This window comes from Cyanistes caeruleus, unplaced genomic scaffold, assembly GCF_971803275.1.
Source record: "Cyanistes caeruleus unplaced genomic scaffold, bCyaCae1.hap1.1 HAP1_SCAFFOLD_11, whole genome shotgun sequence".
In the NCBI taxonomy this organism is placed as follows: Eukaryota; Metazoa; Chordata; class Aves; order Passeriformes; family Paridae; genus Cyanistes; species Cyanistes caeruleus.
Window position 1 is genome coordinate 2,526,906 of NW_028255883.1, and position 9,065 is coordinate 2,535,970.

The following is a 9,065-nucleotide window of genomic DNA, read 5'->3' on the forward strand; positions in this document are numbered from 1 at the left end:
AAGAGATGAAGCAATAGGTGCTGTCACTGCTGTTGTGGTGTGAGGGAGAAGAGGAAATTTGGGCCTGTCATTGCTGTGGTGTCACAGAGAGGAGCACTTTGGAGCTCACACTGCTGTGATGTCACAGGTAGGGTAACACTGGCCCTGACATTGCTGTGGTGTCACAGAGAGGAGGAAATTAGGCCTCTCCCTGCTCTGGAGGCACAGAGAGGGGGAAATTTGGGCTCTCACTGCTGTTGTATCAGTGAGGGCGTAACACTGGAGCTGTCATTGTTGTGGTGTCCCAGAGAGGATTAAATTGGAGCTCACACTTCTATGGTGTCCTAGACAGTGGAACTCTGGGCCTGACATTGCTGTGGTGTGACAGAGAGGAGACAATTTGGGGCTGTCATAACTGTGATTTCACAGAGAGGGGAAGAGTCAGGCTGTCACTGCTGTGGTTTCAGCGAGAGAGTGAAATGGAGGTAGTTAGAGCTGTGATGTTACAGACAGGGGAATACTGGGACTCGGAGTGCACTGCTGTCACCGAGAGCGGAACTTTGGGGCTCTCACTGCTGTGGTGTCACAGAGAGAGAAACAGTGGTGTTGTCGCTGCTGTGGTGTCCCAGATAGTGGAACACTGGGCCTGACATTGGTGTGGTTTGACAGAGAGGAGGCAATTTTGGCTGTCACGTCTCTGGTTTCACAGAGAGGGCAACTTTTTGGCTGTCCCTGCTGTGGTGTCACAGAGAGGGGAATATTGGAGCTGTCAATGCTGTGGTGTCTGAGAGAGGGAAACACTGGGCCTGTCTTTGCTGTGCTGTCATGGAGAGGAGCACGTTGGAGCTCACACTGCTATGATGTCACAGGTAGGGTAACAGTGGCTCTGACATTGCTGTGGTGTCCCAGAGAAGAGGAAATTTGGGCCCTCACTGCTCTGGTGTCACAGAGAGGGGGAAAGTTGGGCTCTAACTGCTATGGTGTCTCCAACAGGGTAATCCTGGGCCTAAAATTGCTGTCGTTACACAGACAGGAGCAATTTTGGGCTGTGGCTGCACTGCTGTCCCAGAGAGTGGAACTTTGGGGCTCACACTGCTCTGGTGTCCCAGAGACGGGAACATTGGAGCTGTCACGGCTGTGTTGTCACAGAGAGAGGAACACTGGAGCTCTCCCTGCTCTGGAGTCACGGAGAGGAGGAAATTGGGCATGTCACTGCCCTGGTGTCACAGGGAATAGAAGAGTGGGGCTGTCACTGCCGTGGAGTCCGGGAAAGGAGGAAATTTGGTGTGTGACTGCACTGCGGTCACAGCGAGTGGAACTTTGGGGCTCTCACTTCTGTGGTGGAAGAGATGAAGAAATAGGTGCTGTCACTGCTGTTGTGGTGTGAGGGAGAAGAGGAAATTTGGGCCTGTCATTGCTGTGGTGTCACAGAGAGGAGCACTTTGGAGCTCACACTGCTATGATGTCACAGATAGGGTAACACTGGCCCTGACATTGCTGTGGTGTCACAGAGAGGAGGAAATTAGGCGTCTCCCTGCTCTGGAGGCACAGAGAGGGGGAAATATGGGCTCTCACTGCTGTTGTATCAGTGAGGGCGTAACACTGGAGCTGTCATTGTTGTGGTGTCCCAGAGAGGATTAAATTGGAGCTCACACTTCTATGGTGTCCTAGACAGTGGAACTCTGGGCCTAACATTGCTGTGGTGTAACAGAGAGGAGGCAATTTGGGGCTGTCATTACTGTGATTTCACAGAGAGGGGAAGAGTCAGGCTGTCACTGCTGTGCTTTCAGCGAGAGAGTGAAATGGAGGTAGTTAGAGCTGTGATGTTACGGACAGGGGAATACTGGGACTTGGAGTGCACTGCTGTCACCGAGAGCGGAACTTTGGGGCTCTCACTGCTGTGGTGTCACAGAGAGAGAAACAGTGGTGTTGTCGCTGCTGTGGTGTCCCAGATAGTGGAACACTGGGCCTGACATTGGTGTGGTTTGACAGAGAGGAGGCAATTTTGGCTGTCACGTCTCTGGTTTCACAGAGAGGGCAACTTTTTGGCTGTCCCTGCTGTGGTGTCACAGAGAGGGGAATATTGGAGCTGTCACTGCTCTGGTGTCTGAGAGAGGGAAACACTGGGCCTGTCATTGCTGTGGTGTCACGGAGAGGAGCACGTTGGAGCTCACACTGCTATGATGTCACAGGTAGGGTAACAGTGTCTCTGACATTGCTGTGGTGTCCCAGAGAAGAGGAAATTTAGGCCCTCACTGCTCTGGTGTCACAGAGAGGGGGAAAGTTGGGCTCTAACTGCTACGGTGTCTCCAACAGGGTAATCCTGGGCCTAAAATTGCTGTCATTTCACAGAGAGAAGCAATTTTGGGCTGTGGCTGCACTGCTGTCCCATAGAGTGGAACTTTGGGGCTCACACTGCTCTGGTGTCCCAGAGACGGGAACATTGGAGCTGTTACGGCTGTGTTGTCACAGAGAGAGGAACACTGGAGCTCTCCCTGCTCTGGAGTCACGGAGAGGAGGAAATTGGGCATGTCACTGCCCTGGTGTCACAGGGAATGGAAGAGTAGGGCTGTCACTGCCGTGGAGTCAGAGGAAGGAGGAAATTTGGTGTGTGACTGCTGTGGTGTCACAGCGAGTGGAACTTTGGGGCTCTCACTTCTGTGGTGGAAGAGATGAAGCAATAGGTGCTGTCACTGCTGTTGTGGTGTGAGGGAGAAGAGGAAATTTGGGCCTGTCATTGCTGTGGTGTCACAGAGAGGAGCACTTTGGAGCTCACACTGCTGTGATGTCACAGGTAGGGTAACACTGGCCCTGACATTGCTGTGGTGTCACAGAGAGGAGGAAATTAGGCCTCTCCCTGCTCTGGAGGCACAGAGAGGGGGAAATTTGGGCTCTCACTGCTGTTGTATCAGTGAGGGCGTAACACTGGAGCTGTCATTGTTGTGGTGTCCCAGAGAGGATTAAATTGGAGCTCACACTTCTATGGTGTCCTAGACAGTGGAACTCTGGGCCTGACATTGCTGTGGTGTGACAGAGAGGAGACAATTTGGGGCTGTCATTACTGTGATTTCACAGAGAGGGGAAGAGTCAGGCTGTCACTGCTGTGGTTCAGCGAGAGAGTGAAATGGAGGTAGTTAGAGCTGTGATGTTACAGACAGGGGAATACTGGGACTCGGAGTGCACTGCTGTCACCGAGAGCGGAACTTTGGAGCTCTCACTGCTGTGGTGTCACAGAGAGAGAAACAGCGGTGTTGTCGCTGCTGTGGTGTCAGAGAGTGGAACACTGGGCCTGACATTGGTGTGGTTTGACAGAGAGGAGGCAATTTTGGCTGTCACGTCTCTGGTTTCACAGAGAGGGCAACTTTTTGGCTGTCCCTGCTGTGGTGTCACGGAGACGGGAATATTGGAGCTGTCACTGCTGTGGTGTCTGAGAGAGGGAAACACTGGGCCTGTCATTGCTGTGCTGTATGGAGAGGAGCACGCTGGAGCTCACACTGCTATGATGTCACAGGTAGGGTAACAGTGGCTCTGACATTGCTGTGGTGTCCCAGAGAAGAGGAAATTTGGGCCCTCACTGCTCTGGTGTCACAGAGAGGGGGAAAGTTGGGCTCTAACTGCTACGGTGTCTCCAACAGGGTAATCCTGGGCCTAAAATTGCTGTCGTTTCACAGACAGGAGCAATTTTGGGCTGTGGCTGCACTGCTGTCCCAGAGAGTGGAACTTTGGGGCTCACACTGCTCTGGTGTCCCAGAGACGGGAACATTGGAGCTGTCACTGCTGTGTTGTCACAGAGAGAGGAACACTGGAGCTCTCCCTGCTCTGGAGTCACGGAGAGGAGGAAATTGGGCATGTCACTGCCCTGGTGTCACAGGGAATGGAAGAGTGGGGCTGTCACTGCCGTGGAGTCCGGGAAAGGAGGAAATTTGGTGTGTGACTGCACTGCGGTCACAGCGAGTGGAACTTTGGGGCTCTCACTTCTGTGGTGGAAGAGATGAAGAAATAGGTGCTGTCACTGCTGTTGTGGTGTGACGGAGAAGAGGAAATTTGGGCCTGTCATTGCTGTGGTGTCACAGAGAGGAGCACTTTGGAGCTCACACTGCTATGATGTCACAGATAGGGTAACACTGGCCCTGACATTGCTGTGGTGTCACAGAGAGGAGGAAATTAGGCCTCTCCCTGCTCTGGTGTCACAGAGAGGGGGAAATTTGGGCTCTCACTGCTGTTGTATGAGTGAGGGCGTAACACTGGGGCTGTCATTGTTGTGGTGTCCCAGTGAGGATTAAATTGGAGCTCACACTTCTATGGTGTCCTAGACAGTGGAACTCTGGGCCTGACATTGGTGTGGTGTAACAGAGAGGAGGCAATTTGTGGCTGTCATTACTGTGATTTCACAGAGAGGGGAAGAGTGCAGCTGTCACTGCTGTGGTTTCAGCGAGAGAGTGAAATGGAGGTAGTTAGAGCTGTGATGTTACAGACAGGGGAATCCTGGGACTCGGAGTGCACTGCTGTCACCGAGAGCGGAACTTTGGGGCTCTCACTGCTGTGGTGTCACAGAGAGAGAAACAGTGGTGTTGTCGCTGCTGTGGTGTCCCAGAGAGTGGAACACTGGGCCTGACATTGGTGTGGTTTGACAGAGAGGAGGCAATTTTGGCTGTCACCTCTCTGGTTTCACAGAGAGGGCAACTTTTTGGCTGTCCCCGTTGTGGTGTCACAGAGACGGGAATATTGGAGCTGTCACTGCTGTGGTGTCTGAGAGAGGGAAACACTGGGCCTGTCTTTGCTGTGCTGTCATGGAGAGGAGCACGTTGGAGCTCACACTGCTATGATGTCACAGGTACGGTAACAGTGGCTCTGACATTGCTGTGGTGTCCCAGAGAAGAGGAAATTTGGGCCCTCACTGCTCTGGTGTCACAGAGAGGGGGAAAGTTAGGCTCTAACTGCTGTGGTGTCTCCAACAGGGTAATCCTGGGCCTAAAATTGCTGTCGTTTCACAGACAGGAGCAATTTTGGGCTGTGGCTGCACTGCTGTCTCAGAGAGTGGAACTTTGGGGCTCACACTGCTCTGGTGTCCCAGAGACGGGAACATTGGAGCTGTCACTGCTGTGTTGTCACAGAGAGAGGAACACTGGAGCCCTCCCTGCTCTGGAGTCACGGAGAGGAGGAAATTGGGCATGTCACTGCCCTGGTGTCACAGGGAATGGAAGAGTAGGGCTGTCACTGCCGTGGAGTCCAGGAAAGGAGGAAATTTGGTGCGTGACTGCACTGCGGTCACAGCGAGTGGAACTTTGGGGCTCTCACTTCTGTGGTGGAAGAGATGAAGAAATAGGTGCTGTCACTGCTGTTGTGGTGTGACGGAGAAGAGGAAATTTGGGCCTGTCATTGCTGCGGTGTCACAGAGAGTAGCACTTTGGAGCTCACACTGCTATGATGTCACAGATAGGGTAACACTGGTTCCGATATTGCTGTGGTGTCACAGAGAGGAGGAAATTAGGCCTCTCCCTGCTCTGGTGTCACAGAGAGGGGGAAATTTGGGCTCTCACTGCTGTTGTATCAGTTAGGGCGTAACACTGGGGCTGTCATTGTTGTGGTGTCCCAGAGAGGATTAAATTGGAGCTCACACTTCTATAGTGTCCTAGACAGTGGAACTCTGGGCCTGACATTGCTGTGGTGTGACAGAGAGGAGGCAATTTGGGGCTGTCATTACTGTGATTTCACAGAGAGGGGAAGAGTCGGGCTGTCACTACTGCGGTTTCAGCGAGAGAGTGAAATGGAGGTAGTTAGAGCTGTGATGTTACAGACAGGGGAATACTGGGACTCGGAGTGCACTGCTGTCACCGAAAGTGGAACTTTGGGGCTCTCACTGCTGTGGTGTCACAGAGAGAGAAACAGCGGTGTTGTCGCTGCTGTGGTGTCAGAGACTGGAACACTGGGCCAGACATTGATGTGGTTTGACAGAGAGGAGGCAATTTTGGCTGTCACGTCTCTGGTTTCACAGAGAAGGCAACTTTTTGGCTGTCCCTGCTGTGGTGTCACGGAGACGGGAATATTGGAGCTGTCACTGCTGTGGTGTCTGAGAGAGGGAAACACTGGGCCTGTCATTGCTGTGCTGTCATGGAGAGGAGCACGTTGGAGCTCACACTGCTCTGATGTCACAGGTAGGGTAACAGTGGCTCTGACATTGCTGTGGTGTCCCAGAGAAGAGGAAATTTGGGCCCTCACTGCTCTGGTGTCACAGAGAGGGGGAAAGTTGGGCTCTAACTGCTATGGTGTCTCCAACAGTGTAATCCTGGGCCTAAAATGGCTGTCATTTCACAGAGAGGAGCAATTTTTGGGCTGTGGCTGCACTGCTGTCCCAGAGAGTGGAACTTTGGGGCTCACACTGCTCTGGTGTCCCAGAGACGGGAACATTGGAGCTGTCACTGCTGTGTTGTCACAGAGAGAGGAACATTGGAGCTCTCCCTGCTCTGGAGTCACGGAGAGGAGGAAATTGGGCATGTCACTGCCCTGGTGTCACAGGGAATGGAAGAGTGGGGCTGTCACTGCCGTGGAGTCCGGGAAAGGAGGAAATTTGGTGTGTGACTGCACTGCGGTCACAGCGAGTGGAACTTTGGGGCTCTCACTTCTGTGGTGGAAGAGATGAAGAAATAGGTGCTGTCACTGCTGTTGTGGTGTGACGGAGAAGAGGAAATTTGGGCCTGTCATTGCTGCGGTGTCACAGAGAGGAGCACTCTGGAGCTCACACTGCTATGATGTCACAGATAGGGTAACACTGGTTCCGATATTGCTGTGGTGTCACAGAGAGGAGGAAATTAGGCCTCTCCCTGCTCTGGTGTCACAGAGAGGGGGAAATTTGGGCTCTCACTGCTGTTGTATCAGTTAGGGCGTAACACTGGGGCTGTCATTGTTGTGGTGTCCCAGAGAGGATTAAATTGGAGCTCACACTTCTATAGTGTCCTAGACAGTGGAACTCTGGGCCTGACATTGCTGTGGTGTGACAGAGAGGAGGCAATTTGGGGCTGTCATTACTGTGATTTCACAGAGAGGGGAAGAGTCGGGCTGTCACTACTGCGGTTTCAGCGAGAGAGTGAAATGGAGGTAGTTAGAGCTGTGATGTTACAGACAGGGGAATACTGGGACTCGGAGTGCACTGCTTTCACCGAAAGTGGAACTTTGGGGCTCTCACTGCTGTGGTGTCACAGAGAGAGAAACAGCGGTGTTGTCGCTGCTGTGGTGTCAGAGACTGGAACACTGGGCCAGACATTGATGTGGTTTGACAGAGAGGAGGCAATTTTGGCTGTCACGTCTCTGGTTTCACAGAGAGGGCAACTTTTTGGCTGTCCCTGCTGTGGTGTCACAGAGACGGGAATATTGGAGCTGTCACTGCTGTGGTGTCTGAGAGAGGGAAACACTGGGCCTGTCTTTGCTGTGCTGTCATGGAGAGGAGCACGTTGGAGCTCACACTGCTATGATGTCACAGGTACGGTAACAGTGGCTCTGACATTGCTGTGGTGTCCCAGAGAAGAGGAAATTTGGGCCCTCACTGCTCTGGTGTCACAGAGAGGGGGAAAGTTGGGCTCTAACTGCTACGGTGTCTCCAACAGGGTAATCCTGGGCCTAAAATTGCTGTCATTTCACAGAGAGAAGCAATTTTGGGCTGTGGCTGCACTGCTGTCCCATAGAGTGGAACTTTGGGGCTCACACTGCTCTGGTGTCCCAGAGACGGGAACATTGGAGCTGTTACGGCTGTGTTGTCACAGAGAGAGGAACACTGGAGCTCTCCCTGTTCTGGAGTCACGGAGAGGAGGAAATTTGGCATGTCACTGCCCTGGTGTCACAGGGAATGGAAGAGTAGGGCTGTCACTGCCGTGGAGTCAGAGGAAGGAGGAAATTTGGTGTGTGACTGCACTGCGGTCACAGCGAGTGGAACTTTGGGGCTCTCACTTCTGTGGTGGAAGAGATGAAGCAATAGGTGCTGTCACTGCTGTTGTGGTGTGAGGGAGAAGAGGAAATTTGGGCCTGTCATTGCTGTGGTGTCACAGAGAGGAGCACTTTGGAGCTCACACTGCTATGATGTCACAGATAGGGTAACACTGGCCCTGCCATTGCTGTGGTGTCACAGAGAGGAGGAAATTAGGCCTCTCCCTGCTCTGGAGGCACAGAGAGGGGGAAATTTGGACTCTCACTGCTGTTGTATCAGTGAGGGCGTAACACTGGAGCTGTCATTGTTGTGGTGTCCCAGAGAGGATTAAATTGGAGCTCACACTTCTATGGTGTCCTAGACAGTGGAACTCTGGGCCTGACATTGGTGTGGTGTAACAGAGAGGAGGCAATTTGGGCTGTCATTACTGTGATTTCACAGAGAGGGGAAGAGTCGGGCTGTCACTGCTGTGGTTTCAGTGAGAGAGTGAAATGGAGGTAGTTAGAGCTGTGATGTTACAGACAGGGGAATCCTGGGAATCGGAGTGCACTGCTGTCACCGAGAGCGGAACTTTGGGGCTCTCACTGCTGTGGTGTCACAGAGAGAGAAACAGTGGTGTTGTCTCTGCTGTGGTGCCAGAGAGTAGAACACTGGGCCTGACATTGATGTGGTTTGACAGAGAGGAGGCAATTTTGGCTGTCACGTCTCTGGTTTCACAGAGAGGGCAACTTTTTGGCTGTCCCTGCTGTGGTGTCACGGAGACGGGAATATTGGAGCTGTCACTGCTGTGGTGTCTGAGAGAGGGAAACACTGGGCCTGTCATTGCTGTGCTGTCATGGAGAGGAGCACGTTGGAGCTCACACTGCTATGATGTCACAGGTAGGGTAACAGTGGCTCTGACATTGCTGTGGTGTCCCAGAGAAGAGGAAATTTGGGCCCTCACTGCTCTGGTGTCACAGAGAGGGGGAAAGTTGGGCTCTAACTGCTATGGTGTCTCCAACAGTGTAATCCTGGGCCTAAAATGGCTGTCATTTCACAGAGAGGAGCAATTTTTGGGCTGTGGCTGCACTGCTGTCCCAGAGAGTGGAACTTTGGGGCTCACACTGCTCTGGTGTCCCAGAGACGGGAACATTGGAGCTGTCACTGCTGTGTTGTCACAGAGAGAGGA